The sequence below is a fragment of the Helianthus annuus genome, chromosome 11 (genome assembly GCF_002127325.2).
Source record: "Helianthus annuus cultivar XRQ/B chromosome 11, HanXRQr2.0-SUNRISE, whole genome shotgun sequence".
Taxonomy (NCBI): Eukaryota; Viridiplantae; Streptophyta; class Magnoliopsida; order Asterales; family Asteraceae; genus Helianthus; species Helianthus annuus.
The window spans coordinates 173,303,341-173,312,971 of NC_035443.2; the positions used below are offsets into that span (position 1 = coordinate 173,303,341).

General features: G+C 38.7%; 1 long non-coding RNA gene across 1 annotated transcript; it reads left to right on the forward strand.

Annotated features, from left to right (window-relative positions):
* The first annotated feature begins 8,813 nt into the window (after positions 1–8,813).
* On the forward strand, positions 8,814–9,127 carry LOC110887368. Its single transcript, XR_002563258.2, has 2 exons — positions 8,814–8,874; positions 8,950–9,127. It is a non-coding gene; the product is annotated as an uncharacterized LOC110887368 (long non-coding RNA).
* The last annotated feature ends 504 nt before the right edge of the window (positions 9,128–9,631 follow it).

A 9,631-nucleotide genomic window follows, 5' to 3' on the forward strand; every position in this document is an offset into this window, starting at 1 on the left:
AGGCATTGTACGGGCGTAAATGCCGGTCACCTCTCTGTTGGGCAGAGGTGGGAGATAGTCAGATTACGGGTCCAGAGATTGTAGTGGACGCCACAGAAAAGATTGCACAGATACGACAACGCATGGCGGCAGCACGAGACCGTCAGAAAGCCTACGCAGATAAGCGTAGAAAGCCATTGGAATTTGAGGTCGGGGACCGGGTTTTATTGAAAGTCTCACCCTGGAAGGGTGTAGTTCGTTTTGGCAAACGGGGTAAACTGAATCCGCGATACGTCGGACCATTCGAAATCATAGAAAAGATTGGCAAGGTAGCCTACAAGTTGAAATTACCAGCTGAACTCGGGGCAGTTCACAATGTCTTTCATGTATCGAACCTAAAGAAGTGCCTATCAGATGAAAATCTTATCATTCCTTTTAAGGAACTCACTATCGACGAGCGGTTGCAGTTCGTCGAGGAACCAGTCGAAATCACGGACCGGGATGTGAAGGTCCTCAAACACAAGAGAATCCCTCTTGTCCGAGTTCGTTGGAACTCCAAACGTGGCCCAGAGTACACCTGGGAACGCGAAAACAGGATGACAGAAAAGTACCCCCAGTTATTCGGGAACCAGGCAACCACTACTGAGGCTGAAGCTACTACTTCGGAATTTCGGGACGAAATTCCAGATCAACGGGGGGAGGATGTGACACCCCAGGAAAATCAGTGAACAGTACAGTTTACCTAGCTTCCTCAGTGAGTGCATACCAAATTTCGGGACGAAATTTCCAATTAGTTGGGGATAATGTGACAACTCGAACTTTAGGCTTACTTTGATGTAACGTTTGTGCACGATATGTGATTTTATAAACCTGAATGATTAATTGATTTCATGATAGATGTTATGTTATATGCATTATGTGCGTACGTATGTCGTATGTATGCGGACCGAGTACACGAGCCCTTTGGGTCACTCCTTGTTCTCGGGTCCATTAGGTAATCGAGTGGGCTCGGCCCACTCCCCACTCGCAACACACAAAACTGAGTTTAGGGGTTTTGTTTTACCACTTTTGCAAATCACAAACACACACACAAACCCTAGAAGCTTTGCTCTCTCTCTCTCGTTCGTTTGGAACCCGACGGCACCAAGGAACACCCTTGCTCGGATCACACTCTCCTTCTTGTAATCGGTTAGTATGATGTTTTATGCTTGTGTGTTAAGTGATGCTTTGATTACATGCTTAAATCGAACCGATTAGAATTTGCATGATGATGATCTAGGGCCGGTTAGATTATGTGGTTATGTTGGTCCTTGAATGTATTGTTATATAATCAGTTTGTAGTTGTGATTAGTTTAGAACCGAATGTATTGATATATAGAAATCGGCTGTTTTGATGATCATGTAATTGGCTTAGATATGAACCGGATATATGTGCGAATGTATGAATTGCATAAGGATCGATGATCTGGTAGTATTACCGAATGAACAAGTAATCGGCTATAGTATGCATCGGGTTAACTTGAATGTTGGTTTGTCGATGAATTGTTGGTTGTTCATGCATGTTATAATTAGGGTTCTTATGAATTTGTGTTGCAATTGTTCTGTTTGATCGATATCATGCTATTGATTTGTTGAGAATTTTGTTAATTGATCTGGTTACCAAACTGACCAAACTGTTAGCTGAAATCACGGATAAGTCAATGCAGGATTTATGGAAACCGGTTACACACACACGTCACACGGTTGCGACTCAGATTGCGAGTCGAAACCTCGTGGTCACGACTCGAAACCACAACAGCACCAGCCGAGACCACGATTGCGAGTCCCGTTGCGACTCGCAACCAGCACATGACCACTCGTAACCAGACCATGATGAACCGAGACCATCATTGCGACTCGCAACCAGCTGTTGCGACTCGTAATCTCTGGTTACGACTCGAGATCTCCGTTGCGACTCGAGACCACCGTTGCACGCACACTGTTGGGCCTTCACTGTCATGGGCCCAATCTATTGAGCCCAACGATTTGAATTGTGGACTGTTTGCTATTGGACCGATATACGTTTACTATTTGGGCCGATTGAGAATCTGGACTGTTTTGTTATTGGGCTGCTTATGCTATTGGGCCGGGTATTGTTGGACTTAGACAATTGGATCCTCACATGCTATGTCTTATCTGCTTACGTGCGTACATGTTTGCCATGACTATACGTGATTGCTATATACGTACTATATACGAACCTGACTCGTATAATAACCATGATAGGACGTGAGTGACCATTTACTTGCTACTTATATTCCTTGTGTATCTGCCGAGCAAACCAAGGTGAGTTCACACAGCCAAGGCATGGGATTCCCGGGTTGGGAATTGGGTTGGATATGTTGGATATGGAATGATTACTCGTACTTACGCATATACCAGACTATAGACCATCGTCCTCAGGTTAGTCAGGACACGTTACGTAAAGCCTACGTAACCCAGTATATTTGCCATATGTCTCCCGGGTCGGGAGGACACGTTACGTAAAGCCTACGTAACCCAATACCATCTACTGGCTTCCAGGTCGGAAGGCCACGCTGCGTAAAGCCTACGTAGCCCCCACGCGTACCACTGTCCTCGGGGAAGGGCACGTCACGTAAAGCCTACGTGACCCTGTACGTTTTCCTGTTCTCGGTAAAGAAGAACACATGGTCGGAAGTTAGTCTAGTAAGTACCGTTAATGAGACGCCCTCATTAGCCAAGATAAACATGGGAAGCCCCCACCTTTATTACACACTAGTATGGGAAGCCCCCACTAGCTATACTTATGCATTACATTATGAACTTACTTTCTGTGAACTCGCTCAACTAGTTTGTTGATTATTTGCTGCATGCCTTACAGGACCTTAGGTAAATTATGGAGCTTGCACAAGGAAGGAGCAGGTCGTTGTGGCAGATGGATCATGAACATTATTGAACTTATAACTTTATTTGGGTTTACTTTACATTGCTTCCGCTACTTAAAACAGTATTTGGTTTTGAAACATCAATCATGTCATGGAGACTTACGTTAATTACTTTTATATTAAATGCTATGTTTGATATGATTGATGGCTTGATCCTGGTCAGTCACGCTCCCAAGCGGTGGTATTCCGCGGGTGGATTTTGGGGGTGTGACATTTTTGTATTTGATTCAGGGTTCATTTTTTTATTCAGGGTTGGATTTTTGAATATAAGATTTCAATCTCCGTCAGTTACAGAGATTATGATATCATAATGACGATTTTAACCTTTTTGTATAAGATTTGGATACATTAGTATGATTAATTTGATGATTTAAATTAGTTTGAAGGATTGAAGATCCTATGGCTGAGAATATCGCGTACGTAATATAGCATAAGTGGTATTGTACGTTAACTGGCATATATATATATATATATATATATATATATATATATATATATATATATATATATATATATATATATATATAGAGAGAGAGAGAGAGAAAGTATAATGTACTTCAAGGCTTAACCTACATTAACATACATGACAAAAAATATAACGTGCGTTATTATCATAAAACGTGCGTGATTATAGTCTCATGCGTGATTATGTGGTCCCATGCGTGATTATGTGGTCCCATGCGTGATTATACCCCTGGTCCAACGGTTACCATTGTCTCCTACGTGATGTATGATAAGGCTTTTTGTATGTTGACCTTACTATATATATATATATATATATATATATATATATATATATATATATATATATATATATATATATATATATATATATATATATATATATATATCTATACTACTTTAATAAGGATATGTGAAGGACAAGATGGTAATTGAACAAGGTGTTGAAAAAACACTTAATGCACAATGTACAACTGTTAAGGCACAAGAAAACACAAACCCTTTTACCCTTTACAAGGGTATACATCTGCCGTCCAAATGTTTTACTTTCTCACACGGATCAACATCGGGACCGTCCATTTGACTTCACACGGATCACCATATGCTTTCTCTCTCAATGCTCACACATCTCACAAAACAACATCAGATCTTCTTCTCTCTCTCTTCTCTCTCTCTTCTCGGCGATCTAGGGTTTCATGAGATCTATCACCAGATCCGTTTGAATCTATCACCAGATCCGTTTCATGAGCAGATCTAGGGTTTCATGAGATCTATCACAAGCTTTATCTGGCAAGGGATCCGTTTGATGTTCTGATGTTGTTGCAATGAGTGTTATATATCTTACCATGTTCTTTTGTGATTCTTACTTTTCTGGTGAAGCGGTTGACGGATGTTCGAACGACGAAATCTGAGGTTTACGAAGGATTTTCGCATGTGTTTTGTGATGAATCGACTCAGGTTAGGTTCTAAATGTTGATTTATCTTTAATCTTGATGTGGATTTGTTAGTAGATGCGGTTATTTCAAATTAGGTTGAAAGTTTTGTGATATTTGAATTTGTATTTTTGGTGATGATAGTTAGGTTAATTTCAGATATGACATAGTGAAAGGAAAAATTGTTTTTGTAGTTTTGATTTTACTTTATTCTGTTATATTTTGATCTTTTCCTTCATTTTTGGGACTGATAAGTGTCATGGTTTTGTGAAAATCTGAGGTTTACGAAGGATTTTCGCATGTGTTTTGTGATGAATCGACTCAGGTTAGGTTCTAAATGTTGATTTATCTTTAATCTTGATGTGGATTTGTTAGTAGATGCGGTTATTTCCTACATCTGATGTTTTAGTTAGGATTTACCTTTTTAATTTTTTTATGTTTACTTGTTTGTTTATATGTCACATGCAGATTAGTAAGACAAAGGTGTTTCTAAGGGCCGGACAGATGGCAGAGTTTGATGGTTGTCGGACTAAGGTCCTAAGTTATACGACCTAGATGGCTTGGATGTTTCCCAAGTGTTCTATGATGCATAAGCTGAGCCTGTGAGGCTATGATGCATAAGCTGAGCCTGTGAGGCTATGATGCATAAGCTGAGCCTGTCGACTCTATGATGCATAAGCTGAGCTTGTGTTCTTAATATGTCTGAACTGAAACTGTTAAGGCTATGATGCATAAGCTGAGCCTGTGAGGTTACATATGTGTTTCTTGTGCTTAAAACACTTGTACATCATGCTTTAAAGGTTGTTTAAGTTTAGTGGAAAATTACTCTTGTACATCATGCTTTAAAGCGGGGTTACATAACACAATAGACTGTGATGATGATTTTATTTTGAGGGTACATAGAAGATCCGAGTAGCATCTTGGCGGGGCAATATCCAGGTTGCATAGTTCTCACTTTGCAACCGTGTGTTGCAGCCATGGCTTTACCCGTAGTTGTGTTCATCTCTCAATTACATGTCTGAGTCTTCCAGTTGTAAAAGTATTATCACAGATTCACAGATCTAAAAGTACATGTCTGAAAGACAGATGTTGATTTATCTTTAATCTTGATGTGGATTTGTTAGTAGATGCGGTTATTTCAAATTAGGTTGAAAGTTTTGTGATATTTGAATTTGTATTTTTGGTGATGATAGTTAAGTTAATTTCAGATATGATATAGTGAAAGGATAAATTGTTTTTGTAGTTTTGATTTTACTTTATTCTGTTATATTTTGATCTTTTCCTTCATTTTTGGGACTGATAAGTGTCATGGTTTTGTGAAAATCTGAGGTTTACGAAGGATTTTCGCATGTGTTTTGTGATGAATCGACTCAGGTTAGGTTCTAAATGTTGATTTATCTTTAAGGCTATGATGCATAAGCTGAGCCTGTGAGGTTACATATGTGTTTCTTGTGCTTAAAACACTTGTACATCATGCTTTAAAGGTTGTTTAAGTTTAGTGGAAAATTACTCTTGTACATCATGCTTTAAAGCGGGGTTACATAACACAATAGACTGTGATGATGATTGTATTTTGAGGGTACATAGAAGATCCGAGTAGCATCTTGGCGGGGCAATATCCAGGTTGCATAGTTCTCACTTTGCAACCGTGTGTTGCAGCCATGGCTTTACCCGTAGTTGTGTTCATCTCTCAATTACATGTCTGAGTCTTCCAGTTGTAAAAGTATTATCACAGATTCACAGATCTAAAAGTACATGTCTGAAAGACAGCTTGCTTGCTGCAGTCTCTATAAAGTACTATACGATATATCACTTGGATGTTTCCCAAGTGTTCTATGATGCATAAGCTGAGCCTGTGAGGCTATGATGCATAATAGACTGTGATGATGATCCAGGACAAGATGGTAATTGAACATCCGTCAAGCTCTTCCTCACTGTGATGATGATCAATAGAGAAGATCTGATGTTGTTTTGTGAGATGTGTGAGCATTGAGAGAGAAAGCATATGGTGATCCGTGTGAAGTCAAATGGACGGTCCCGATGTTGATCCGTGTGAGAAAGTTAAACGACCTTTAAAGCATGATGTACATCATGCTTTAAAGGTTGTTTAAGTTTAGTGGAAAATTACTCTTGTACATCATGCTTTAAAGCGGGGTTACATAACACAATAGACTGTGATGATGATTGTATTTTGAGGGTACATAGAAGATCCGAGTAGCATCTTGGCGGGGCAATATCCAGGTTGCATAGTTCTCACTTTGCAACCGTGTGTTGCAGCCATGGCTTTACCCGTAGTTGTGTTCATCTCTCAATTTATCCGTGTGAGAAAGTAAAACATTTGGACGGCAGATGTATACCCTTGTAAAGGGTAAAAGGGTTTGTGTTTTCTTGTGCCTTAACAGTTGTACATTGTGCATTAAGTGTTTTTTCAACACCTTGTTCAATTACCATCTTGTCCTTCACATATGTTTGACGGATGTTCGAAGGACGAAAGCTGAGGTTTACGAAGGATTTTCGCATGTGTTTTGTGATGAATCGACTCAGGTTAGGTTCTAAATGTTGATTTATCTTTAATCTTGATGTGGATTTGTTAGTAGATGCGGTTATTTCAAATTAGGTTGAAAGTTTTGTCATATTTGAATTTGTATTTTTGGTGATGATAGTTAGGTTAATTTCAGATATGACATAGTGAAAGGATAAATTGTTTTTGTAGTTTTGATTTTACTTTGTTCTGTTATATTTTGATCTTTTCCTTTAATTTTGGGACTGATAAGTGTCATGGTTTTGTGATAATTATGATATTTAGGTCATTTTTGGGGATGATAAGTGTTGTAGTTCAATGAAAATTATGATAGTTAGGTCAATTTTAGATATGGAATAGTGAAAAGATAGATTGTTATGTACTTTTGATTTTAGTTTGTTCTGTGGGATGTTTTGATATACTTTTTCATTTCCCAAGTGTTCTATGATGCATAAGCTGAGCCTGTGAGGCTATGATGCATAAGCTGAGCCTGTGAGGCTATGATGCATAAGCTGAGCCTGTCGACTCTATGATGCATAAGCTGAGCTTTGTTCTTAATATGTCTGAACTGAAACTGTTAAGGCTATGATGCATAAGCTGAGCCTGTGAGGTTACATATGTGTTTCTTGTGCTTAAAACACTTGTACATCATGCTTTAAAGGTTGTTTAAGTTTAGTGGAAAATTACTCTTGTACATCATGCTTTAAAGCGGGGTTACATAACACAATAGACTGTGATGATGATTGTATTTTGAGGGTACATAGAAGATCCGAGTAGCATCTTGGCGGGGCAATATCCAGGTTGCATAGTTCTCACTTTGCAACCGTGTGTTGCAGCCATGGCTTTACCCGTAGTTGTGTTCATCTCTCAATTACATGTCTGAGTCTTTCAGTTGAGTGTAGTTGAGAGTTTGTAAAGTGTGAGTAGAGTGTAGATATCTCTGAATTATTTATAGAGACTGAAGCAAGCATGCTGTCTTTCAAGCATGGTGTCTTTCAAACAGTGTATGGAAGAGTGTTGATATATTATAGAGACTGCAGCAAGCAAGCTGTCTTTCACACAAAATTAAAGTGTTGCTTTTTCCTGAACTGAATTTAATTAGTTATACCTTTGGTTAACGACTGTCACGATCACTATTATTACAGAACAAGCTCACTCCGATCTTCTGGCAGCCGGAGAAAGTGTATCTGCTTGGAGAGTCTCGGAATCGGCTTTAGTGACGCTGAACGCTGCTTCATTAGAATAAAGGTTTTTATATTTGCAACTTGACAAAATGTGATTTATATTAAATTTATTTTAAGTTAATAGTGTACTGGTTATAACGGAGCTTGTGTTCTTAATATGTCTGAACTGAAAGTGTTTGAGGCTATGATGCATAAGCTGAGTCTGTCAGGTTACATATTTGTTTCTTGTGCTTAAAACACGTGTACATCATGCTTTAAAGGTTGTTTAAGTTTAGTGGCAAATTACTCTTGTTGTGTACTCCGGATTTTGTGTTCTTAATCTGTCTGAACTGAAAGTGTTTGAGGCTGTGATGCGAAAGCTGAGCTTGTGTTCTTAATCTGTCTGAACTAAAAGTGTTGAGTCTATGATGCATAAGCTGAGCTTGTGTTCTTAATCTGTCTGAAGTAAAAGTGTTTTGAGGCTGTGATGCAAAAACTGAGCCTGTGTAATCTATTTGAACTGAAAGTGTTTGAGGCTGTGATGCAAAAACTGAGCCTGTGCAAGGTTCGCTCGGTCCAACAACTCAAGCAAATGTTTACTTTGCATTTTAGGGGGAACATGTGTGCTTCTCTCCCAGGGCATACAAAACATAGGTTATTGGCGGCAGCTCGCCATATTTAACATATAAAAAAACTTTATATGTTAAATTTGGCGGACTGCCGCCAATAACCTGTGTCTTGTATGCCCTGTGGAGAGAAGCACCCATCTTCCCCCTAAAAAACATAGAAAACATTTGCTTGAGTTGTTGGACCGAGCGAACCTTGCATAATGCGTCAAGGGAAACTATTGGTCGAGCGAGACATTTGTTCAGGTATCCTTATTTCATGATAAAATGATTATGAATAGCTGTGCATAAACTAATCGCAAGTTTGTTTGGTATATGCAGGGTAATAGGGAACAGAGGTTGAACCTGTGGTTTGACGCAACAAAGAACTTCCGTACTTACTCTATTCTATGACTACTGCAGTGACACCGGTCGGCTTGAATCGAGCCCAAATCAGTTTTCTGGATTTGAAATGATAGCCATTCAAGTTTATAATAAAAAGCAATCATGCTGTAGTGAACTACTTTTTAAAAAAAAAAACAGATGTATGTATGTATGCATGTTCTGATTATATATTAGAAACCACCTACATATTTCTGATGCTTGAATGGGAACGACTATTGGACCAACAAAAACAAGATAGTTTCATATTTATGATGCTAGCTACCAATATGTATTCATTATTGATTATCTTGTATACACTTGTACGAAGTGTCATGCACAGCAAAAGGTAAAGTTATTCTTTGTGTGCATTGCCACTCAAGTTCATTGTTTGGGTCAACTAACGGGTCAAAATAGGCTTTCGAACTCTAAAAATGGATCTTCGGAATCAGTTAGTTGTAGCAAGAAAATGGTTGGTTGGGTTATGTGGTTAACTTTTCAACACTTAACATTTTAATGTTGTTTTTGTAGTTATGTTTAATACAAGTATAAATAGTTGGACAAAGGAACCTAAAATCTTGACCCGGATTACAATTTAAATTACATAAGGTACTAATAGATCCTACTTGACCCGGATTACATC